At 42.0% G+C, this 11197-nt stretch overlaps 1 pseudogene; it reads left to right on the top strand.

The window, feature by feature from the left end:
- The first annotated feature begins 5617 nt into the window (after nt 1-5617).
- On the top strand, nt 5618-6646 carry LOC112621087 (annotated as a pseudogene).
- Nucleotides 6647-11197: the final 4551 nt, after the last annotated feature.

Here is an 11197-nt window from a genome sequence, read left to right on the forward strand (position 1 = left end):
AATCCTACATGTAAAGAAACAGAGCTGTGGAAAAGAAAATAATGTTCAGAGACGTGCAAAGGAATCAACTTTACTGCAGTTATTTTTTATTTTCATTTTATTTATTTATTTATTTTGAGACCAGAGTCTTGCTCTGTTGCTCAGGCTGGAGTGCAGTGGTGCGATCTCAGCTGACTGCAACCTCTATCTCCCGGGTTCAACTGATTCTCCTGCCTCAGCCTCCTGAGTAGCTGGGACTACAGGTGCGTACCACCACACCCGGCTAATTTTTGTACTTTTAGAGAGACAGGGTTTCACCATATTGGCCAGACTAGTCTCGAACTCCTGAACTCATGATCCACCCATCTCTGTCTCCCAAAGTGCTGGGATTACAGGCATGAGCCACTGTGCCAGGCGGATAGTTATTCTTTTAAAAAAATAAATGCTTAGGCTGGGCGCAGTGGCTCAAGCCTGTAATCCCAGTACTTTGGGAGGCCTAGGCGGGTGGATCATGAGGTCAGGAGATCGAGACTATCCTGGCTAACACAGGTGAAACTCCGTCCCTACTAAAAATGCAAAAAATTAGCAGGGAGTGGTGGCAGGCGCCTGTAGTCCCAGCTACTCGGGAGGCTGAGGCAGGAGAATGGCGTGAACCAGGAAGGCAGAGCTTGCAGTGAGCCGAGATCGCACCACTGCACTCCAGCCTGGGCGACAGAGCAAGACTCAGTCTCTAAATAAATAAATAAATAAATAAATAAATAAATAAATAAATGCTTCAAAGTCAAATCAAATTTATGTACTTAATTGAAAAATTGCAAATATAGTGGTGAATGAAATTAAAGGTCTCTGTCTTCAGAGTGTTTACTGTAGGGTTTAGAAAATAAGGATAATTAGATAATAAATAATCCCTCATATAAACAAGTAGTATAAGTTGCTACTACATTCTGGAAGAAGGCTTGCCAATGCCTACACAAGCTGAAAATACAAATATATTTCAATTATATTTGTGGCCGTGAAGCAGCATCATTTGTCTGGGGTAATACCCCATGTTCCTTGCTCATGCCAAGGAAATCAAGGACATAGACATGCAAAGAGTGAGTTTAAGGGGGAAAATTTCATAAACAAGAGAGAAAAGCTCCCTCATGCAGAAGCAGAGGGTTCCGAACAGATCTCTTCATTCATGGCAAATTGCATTTGGTTTTATAGATGTGCTTGAGGAGGTGGTGTCTGATTTACATAGGGCACAGAGGATTTGTTGGAACAGGTGTGCCAATTACATAGTGTGTGAAGAAGCTTTCCATCGCACCCTAATCTTTTAATATACAGATGAATTCTCTACCTGGTGGGTGCCATGTTACCTATTCTCTGACTTCACACATGATGACAAAGAAAGGGGAAGATCATATCTTTCTTCATCTTCTATCGGCATCCTCCTCTTCTGTGAATAAATTTAAAAAGAGATGCAGAGAAGACACACCTGTTTCCTATTCACACATCAACAACTCACTATTAGTAATGTAAGTAGAGCTGATTAATTACAGCAGTTTCCTGGCAGGACACTTCTCAGCAATAAATAACACTGAAAGAAAAGTATAGGCTGGGTGTGGTGGCTCACACCTGTAATCCCAGCACTTTGGGAGGCCAAGGCAGGCAGATCATGAGGTCAGGAATTCAAGACGAGCCTGGCCAACATAGTGAAACCCCATCTCTAGTTAAAAAAAAAAAAAAAAATCAGCTGGGTGTGGTGGCAAGCACCTGAAGTCCCAGCTACTTGGGAGGCTGAAGTAGGAGAATTGCTTGAACCCAGGAGGCAGAGGTTGCAGGGAGCCGAGATCACACCACTGCACTCCAGGCTTGGCAACACAGTGAGAAAGAAAAGAAAGAGAGAAAGAGAGAAAAGAGAGAAAAGAGAGAAGAGAGAGAAAAGAGAGAAAAGAGAGAAGAGAGAGAAAAGAAAGAAAAGAGAGAAAAGAAAAGAAAGAGCCGGGTGCGGTGGCTCACACCTGTAATCCCAGCACTCTGGGAGGCCGAGGTGGGTGGATCACGAAGTCAGGAGATCGAGACCATCCTGACTAACACGGTGAAACCCTGTCTCTATTAAAAATACAAAAATTAGCCAGGCGCAATGGCAGGCGCCTGTAGTCCCAGCTACTCGGGAGGCTGAGGCAGGAGAATCGCTTGAACACAGGTGGCAGAGGTTGCAGTGAGCCGAAACTGCACCACTGCACTCCAGCCTGGGTGACAGAGTGAGACTCTGTCTCAAAAAAAAAAAAAAAAAAAAAAAAAAAAGGAAGAAAAAGAAAGAAAGATTTTTTCATAAAAAGCTAATGTATTTTTAGCATAGTAAGCATATGCATCAATAACAAAATGCTTCTGGCCAGGCACAGTGGCTCTTGCCTGTAATCCCAGCACTTTGGGAGGCTGAGGCAGATGGATCACCTGAGGTCAGGAGTTTGAGACCAGCCCAGCCAACATGTGAAACCTCGTCTCTACTAAAAATACAAAAATTAGCTGGGTGTGGTGGCACCACCGGTATTCCCAGCTACTCGGGAGGTTGAGGCAGGAGAATGGCTGCAACCCGGCAGGTGGAGGCTTCAGCGAACCGAAATTGCTCCACTGCACTCCAGCCTGGGCGACACAAGACTTCATCTCAAAAATAAATAAATAAATAAATAAATAAATAAATAAATAAATAAATAAAAATAAAATGCTTGTGGTAAAATAAAGATTCATTTTGTTGATTTCTATTGAGCTCAGGTAATGTTTGACCAAAAGCTAGCAAATATACCACAGAAAAGGAATATTTTAAATAAGAATATTGTGAATGAAGTTATCCTATCAATAGAGGTAAAAATATTGCCCAGGCGCAGTGGCTCACACCTGTAATCCCAGCACTTTGGGAAGCCAAGGTGGGTGCATCAGGAGGTCAGAAGTTCTAAGACCAGCTTGGCCAAGATGGTGAAACCCTGTCTCTACTAAAAACTACAAAAATTAGCTGGGCACGGTGGCAGGTGCCTGTCATCCCAGCTACTCAGGAGTCTGAGTCAGGAGAATCTCTTGAACCTGGGCGGCCAAGGTTGCAGCGAGAGATTGCGCCACTGCACTCCAGCCTGGGTGACAGAGTGAGACTCAGTCTCAAAAAAAAAAAAAAAAAGAAGTAAAAATATCATAACCTCATACTAACAGTCTCATCTATAGTTATACAACCTCAAATGCTTCTTTTTATTAAAAATTGTATTTCATATGATTATTCAATGTATATCACCCCCCTTCATTATTTCAACGCCTTCTCCACTTTATATCAGTGCAAAACAGGCCAGCTGTCTCTAGGAAAGCACATGGTGCTATTGCTATTTTAATGATGATGCTGGAGAGCACTTGCTTGGGTGGTAATTCCATGTCAAACACTGTTATTTGGCCCAAAGTACTGGTTTTCTGTTCTTCTCCAAATTTATGGATAAAATAAAATTCTTAGCTAAGAAGACTTTATCTCATTCAAGTATGTATTATGGAATTTTGTTGACACTTAAGTGTCTCTGACTTACCTGGAATATTGAAATTTCCCATGAATTCAAATCGAGCACTGTAAATAAACAATCTTTTACTAAAAGCCTTTGTGAGGCAGAGTAAGATTCATAAAATTTCTTTATAATATGGAAAAAATTGTGTTAATGATATTCCTAGTAATCCCTCTGAACACAGCATTCTCAATTATCAGTACGCACCCGGAATCAGGGGAAATTGATACCTCTGCAAGCAGGCAAAAGAAGGTGCTGAGTAGAAGTGCATCACATTGCACATAAATGCTGTTCACATACACATATTAGAGTCTTAACTTAATGGACTGTTATTTGCATGGCTAGATACTTACTGAATCTAGTCATACTATTTTTTGGCAGCTAACGGTATCTGTTACCCATTAATTAATTAATTAATTAACTTTTTTTGAGACAGAGTCTTGCTCTGTCACCCAGCCTGGGGTGCAATGGCGTAATCTTGGCTCACTGCAAACTCCGCCTCCCAGATTCAAGCCGTTCTCCTGCCTCAGTCTCTCAGGTAGCTGGGACTACAGGCATGCGCCACCACACCTGGTTAATTTTTTGTATTTTTACTAGAGATGGGGTTTCACCATGCTGGTCAGGCTGGTCTCAAACTCCTGACCTCAAGTAATCTGCCTGCCTTGGCCTCCCAAAGTGCTGGGATTACGGATGTGAGCCACCACACTCCCATTAGTTTTATACAATTATTTCCCTGGATGAAAAATAAATCCTTTCCTAATTTACATAGAGAGATTAGATTTGCAATCTTCAATCTTTTAATGTTAAAGCAAATCAGAGAAGAGCAATGTATATCGAATGCATTCTCCTGCCTAACTTCAAAAGTCTTCTTGCATTTTCTTGGATACCCTAGGAAGCCACCTAAAGAATACGCCTTTCAAATCCTTTAGCCAGGATTTTAGATCTCATAAGGTCAATAACTTAATGATTGAGCAAAGCCAAAATCTTGTCTTTGCTTCTTGCTAGTAATCTGGCCATTTCAAAAAGCATGGCAATTATGCCAAGCCATTGAAAAGATGTGGTTTTGATTAATTTTATCCCATTTCAAATGTTTTCTCTAATTGTTACTTTTATTATGTTACTCTAAGAGCAAATATCTACGTAACTGTTCATACATTAAAGAAATATTCATGGCTGGGTGCGGTGGCTCACGCCTGTAATCCCAGCATTTGGGGAGTCCAACGTGGGTGGATCACTTAAGGTCAGGAGTTCGAGGCCGGGCGCGGTGGCTCACGCCTGTAATCCCAGCACTTTGGGAGGCCGAGGCGGGTGGATCATGAGGTCAGGAGATCGAGACTATCCTGGCTAACATGGTGAAACCCCGTCTCTACTAAAAATACAAAAAACTAGCCGGGCGTGGTGGCGGGCGCCTGTAGTCTCAGCTACTTGGGAGGCTGAGGCGGGAGAATGGCGTGAACCCGGGAGGCGGAGCTTGCAGTGAGCCGAGATCACGCCACTGCACTCCAGCCTGGGAGCACAGCGAGACTCCGTCTCAAAAAAAAAAAAAAAAAAAGGAGTTCGAGACAAGCCTGGCCAACATGGTGAAACCCCATCTCTACTAAAAATACAAAAAACTAGCTGGGCATGGTGGTGTGCGCCTGTAATCCCAGCTACTTGGGAGGCTGAGGCAAGAGAATCACTTGAACCTGGAAGGCGGAGGTTGCAGTGAGCCAAGATCGTGCCATTGCACTCTAGTCTGTGCAACAGGGCGAGACTCTGTCTAAATAAATAAATATTCATATTATGACCAGGTGCAGTGGCTCACACCTGTAATCCCAGCACTTTGAGAGGCTGAGGTGAACAAATCACTTGAGGTCAGGAGTTCGAGACCAGCCTGGCAAACGTGGTGAAACCTCATCTTTACTAAACATAAAAAAAATTAGCCAGGTGTGGCCAGAGCGGGACTGTGGCTAGGGTGCAGATCTGGCGAGCCACGGCTGGGTCCAGAGTAGGGAGTGTGGCATGGAGATGCTACCCAGCATGGGTGGCAGAGAGATCAAAACCCTCTTCCCCAAGCCGAGCCAACCTCAGTGGGGACCCGGGCTCAGAGGTGCAGCAGCAGCGACTGCAGTGGCTAGACAATGGCAGCGCCTGCCAGAGCTGGGACAGTTGTTGCAGCCCCAGACAGGAGGCGCTGGCTGTGGTCAGTGCTGGCAGTGGTGCTGGGGCTCTTGACAGCTGGAGTACCAGCCTTGGAAGCATATACACCAAAAGAAATCTTCATGGCAAATGGTACATAAGGGAAGCTGACCTGCAAGCTCAAGTCTACTAATATGACTGGCGGGTTGACCTCAGTCTTCTGAAGCTTCCAGCCAGAGGGGGCTGACACCACCACATCATTTTTCCACTATTCCCAAGGGCAGGTGTACCTTGGGAATTATCCACTATTTAAAGACAGAATCAGCTGGGCTGAAGACCTTGACAAGAAAGATGCATCAATCAACACAGAAAATATGCAGTCTATATACAATGGCACCTATAGCTGTGATGTCAAAAACCCTCCTGACATTGTTTTCCAGTCTGGACACATTAGGCTCTATGTTGTAGAAAAAGAGAGTTTGCCTGTGTTTCCAGTTTGGGTAGTGTGGGGCATAGTTACTACTGTGATCCTAGGTCTCACTCTGCTCATCAGCATGATTCTGGCTGTCCTCTATAGAAGGAAAAACTCTAAACGGGGTTACATCAGAGAGTTTGTCACCAGTTAAACAGGCTCCTCGGAAGTCCCACTCTGACACTGAGGGTTTTGTAAAGAGACTGCCTTCTGGATCTCACCAGGTCCCAGTCATATATGCACAGTTAGACCACTCTGGTGGACATCACAGTGACAAGATTAACAAGTCAGAGTCTGTGGTGTATGCGGATATCTGGAAAAATTAAGAGAAGACCTAGAACATATCCTCAGCAAGAAATAAAACCCAACTGGACTCTGGTTCAGCAAATGTAGCCCATTACCACATGTAGCCTTGGAGACCCAGGCAAGGACAAGTACATGTGTACTCAAAGAGGGAGAGAAAGATGTGTACAAAGAATATGTATAAATATTCTATTTAATCTTCCTGATGTGAGAAGCCAATGTTGCATGATGAAAAGATGGTATGATTCTATATATGTACCCATTTTCTTGCTATTTTTATACTTTCTTTTCAGGTCCTCTACAATTGGGAGATTTCAGAAACATTCCTTTCACCATCATTTAGAAATGGTTTGCCTTAATGGAGACAGTAGCGGATCCTGTAGTATTTCCAGTAGACATGGCCTTTTAACCTAAGGGCTTAATCAGTCTTAGCATGTACTGTAGTTGGAGGACGGAGATGCTATGATGGAAGCATACCCAGGGGACCTTTAACACAGTATCAGTACCATTTATTTGTTTGCAGCTTTAAAAAAGTATCCATTGGCTATGCCACTGGAAAACAATTTGAGAAGTTTTTTTGATGTTTTTCTCATTAAAATATGCGGCAATTGTTAGCCTTACATATTGTGTAGACTTACTTTAAGTTGCACCCTTGAAATGTGTCATATCAATTTCGGGATTCATAATAGCAAGATTAGCAAACGATAAATGCCAAAAATCACTTCATTCTGGATACCTTTGGATCAATACTGATTAAGTAGAAAATCCAAGCTTTGCTTGAGAACTATTGTAATGTGGAGAGTAAAAGGTATTGATTTTACTCTTTGCTGATGTCCTTTCTGCTTGAAATAACAGTTCCCATACAGCAAAAGGAGAGGAGTTTCTTCTAAGTAGGCAGAAATGAGATCATTATATTGTTACTCTCCAATATCCCAGAGCTCACTCTCTAGAGAATCACCTTTTGCTTTTTTTTTTTTTTTTTTTTTTTTTGAGGTAGAGTCTCACTGTGTTGCCCAGACTAGCCTTGAACTCTTGGGCTCAAGTGATTCTCCCTCCTCAGCCTCCCAAGTAGCTGGAACTATAGTTGCACCACAGCGGCTGGCAAGAATCACCTTTATAATCAGTTATGCTTCCATCTAGAGGCAGCATTAGTCATGGCTTTGTAACAGCTTCATGGTGCCTCAAAGACTGTTGAGGTTAACGAGAGCCTAGATTAGACAGTTTGGCTGTCCTTCCCTAAAACTTGTTTTCTCCCATTCACTACTCCCCACCCCACTTAAAATCTATGAGTTTTTACTTTTTACTGGGAATGGAAAGCATGGTGAAGATCATTAAACACTTATGTTGTCATTTAAAAAAAATATATATATATTAGCCAGGTGTGGTGGTGTGAGCCTAGCTGCTCTGGAGGCTGAGACAGGAGAATCTCTTGAACCTGGGAGGTGGAGGTTGCAGTGAGCCAAGATGGTGCCACTGCACTCCATCCTTGTTGATGGACTGAGACTCTGTCTCCAAACAAAAAAAAGAAATACATACATATTAAGATGTTTAAAGTTCAATATTGTATTAAAGTATAGTAGAATTCTCTAAAATCTAAAATTAACAGAAGATAAGTTCATCATCAAATTAATAATGTTCTCAAGATTTTTCAATTGTGAAAATGAAAAATTAGATATGTTTCTCATGATAATTTTAATTCTAGGAGGGTACCTACTGGTCCCCATGGTATTTCTGTAATGGGTAGTGTAAAACTGGGTCACCAGAATGATGCACACATGCTGATTTAATTAGAATGAGTTCACTCTCATTGATGGTAGACTATCAATATCCCACAGGCTCATCATTCACTACCACTTACTAAATGTTGCTTCATAATGCCAGTGACCCCTTTCAACCAGATTGCCTCCTTCCTCCCGTTAATGTGGTCATGTGTGGTCTCCTCTGTTTATCTTAAGCTATCTCAGATCATCAGGTGATTATGTATTGAATGAATGAGAACCCCCTCTTCTTTCCTCTGCCATGGGGAGGATCCATGGGATCCTCCTGTCCTCCCTACTGGAAGCAACATGTGGGAGCCAGGAATAATGAAAAGATACAAATGTATTTCCTGCCATGTGGCCTCCATAAGCAGTTTAGCTAGCCCACCTGGAAGTCACTTACTTCCAGACCAGCAGGGGTGTTTTTCTCTGATGTGTCCCTTTTTTTTTTTTTCTTTTTTGTCTTGTTTTGTTTTGTTTTGTTTTTGAGAAGGAGTGTCACTCTGTCGCCAGGCTGGAATGCAATGGCACGATCTTGGCTCACCACAACTTCCACCTCCCGGGTTCAAGAGATTCTCCTGACTCAGGCACCCAAATAGCTGAGACTACAGGCACGTGCCACCACGCGCAGCTAATTTTTGTATTTTTACCATGTTGGCCAGGATGGTCTCCATCTCTTGACCTCATGATGTGCCCACCTAGGCCTCCCAAAAGCGCTAGGGTTACAGGCGCGAGCCACCATGCCCAGGATGTGTCCCTTTCTTTTAAAAGCACCTCTGATTTAGTTTAGCCCAATCAGGATAATCTCCCTTTTGATGAACACAAAGGCAACACATTAGTAACCTAATTTCATGAGTGATTTTTCACCACAGCCACACTTTTTTTTTTTACACTTAAAAAAAGGATTACACAGCAGGTGTGCAACAAACTGAGAATCCTGAGGATCATCTTAGAATTTTGCCTAGGCACCTGAATAGACTTTTAAAATAGTCTTTTAGTTGCTTTTGTCATCTAAGCAAACAAAAATATCATCTGCAAATAATAATTAACTGCTTTCCAATTTTATTCATTGAAATATTAACTAACTTATCCTTTTACTGGCTTATTTCTCGCTTATGTACCATTTTATACATTCACAAGTACATAGGACAATGAAAATGTATCCAATTATTCAATTCTGGTTAACTTTTATTTAAAAATTAATGTCAAAAATAATTTTGTGAGCCGGGTGCAGAGGCTCATGCCTGTAATCTCAGCACTTTGGGCGGCCGAGGCGGGACGAGGTTAAGAAATTGAGACCATCCAATCTAACATGGTGAAACCCCGTCTCTATTCAAAATACAAAAATTAGCTGGGCGTGGTGGCACATGCCTGTAGTCCTGGCTACTCGGGAGGCTGAGGCAGGAGAATCGCTTGAACCCAGGAGGCAGAGGTTGCAGGTAAGCCAAGATTGTACCATTGCACTCCAACCTGGGGAACGAGAGCAAAACTCCATCTCAAAATATATATACATATACATATATAAAATTAATTTTTCTGTTTGAGGAGGATTTTTATTGTTTTATTGGTTTATCTCTGGAGACAAAGTTGCCTGTGGTTTAATATTGGCTTTGGTATAGTAAGCAAGTCATTTTTCTCCTTGGCTTTGTTTCTTTCTCTGCAAAATGAGGATAATAATAATACCTGTTATTCAGTTACTGTGAGCATTAAATTTATTAACACATAAATTGTGTTATGGCTCATGCTCAGTACAAATTAGCTATTATTAATAATATATGTATATGCTGAATTATATTAATACTTTTTTTTTTTTTTTTTTTTTTTTTTTGAGACGGAGTCTCGCTCTGTAGCCCGGGCTGGAGTGCAGTGGCCGGATCTCAGCTCACTGCAAGCTCCGCCTCCCGGGTTCACGCCATTCTCCTGCCTCAGCCTCCCGAGTAGCTGGGACTACAGGCACCCGCCACCTCGCCCGGCTAGTTTTTTGTATTTTTTAGTAGAGACGGGGTTTCACGGTGTTTGCCAGGATGGTCTCGATCTCCTGACCTCGTGATCCGCCCGTCTCGGCCTCCCAAAGTGCTGGGATTACAGGCTTGAGCCACCGCGCCCGGCCATTAATACATGTTTTAACACAGAAATATCCTTCCATAACATGAGTTTTTCAACAATAGATGAATATATTTAATTTTTGGTGGGACAGAGTCTCGCTCTGTCACCAGGCTGGAGTGCAGTGGTGTGATCTTGGCTCACTGCAATCTCTGCCTCCTGGGTTCAAGCCATTCTCCTGCCTCAGCCTCCCAAGTAGCTGGGATTACAGGTGCATGCCACCACACCCAGCTAATTTTTGTATTTTCAGTAGAATTGGCGTTTCACCATGTGGGTCAGGATGGTCTCCTGACCCCGTGATCCACCCGCCTCAGCCTCCCAAAGTGCTGGGATTATGGGCATAAGCCACCAAGCCTGGCCTTAAATAATTTTTTTGAAAAACAAATGTGGCGTAGATACACAATGGAATACTATTCAGCCTTAAAAAGGGGTAAATCTCATAATTTCAAACAATATAAATTCGGAAGACATTACACTAGATGGTATAACCCTGACACAGAAAGACAGATATTGCATGACCTCATTTATATATAGAATAAAGTTTAACTCAAGAAAGTAGAAAGTAAAATCATCTTTAGCAGAGGCTGAGTGTGGTGGGAAGAAAACAGGGAGTTGTTCATCAAAGGGTACAAAGTTTCAGTAGGTTTTGAGATCTATTGCACAGCAGGATGACTATAGTAAACAATAATGTATTGTATATTTTGAAATAACTAAAAGTAAATTTCAAGTGTCTCATGACAAAAAACAATAGGTAAGCAAGTTCATAGATATGTTATTTAACTTGATTTAATCATTCCATATTACATATGTGTGTGTATATATATATGTATAATATATTCAAGCATCACATTGTACTCCAGAAATGTATGCAACTTTGATATGTCAATCAAAAATACTACTATGCTTTTTTAAATAAAAGGATAGTATTAAAAATATTTGACTAGCAT

This window comes from Theropithecus gelada, chromosome 3, assembly GCF_003255815.1.
Source record: "Theropithecus gelada isolate Dixy chromosome 3, Tgel_1.0, whole genome shotgun sequence".
NCBI classification, from domain to species: domain Eukaryota; kingdom Metazoa; phylum Chordata; class Mammalia; order Primates; family Cercopithecidae; genus Theropithecus; species Theropithecus gelada.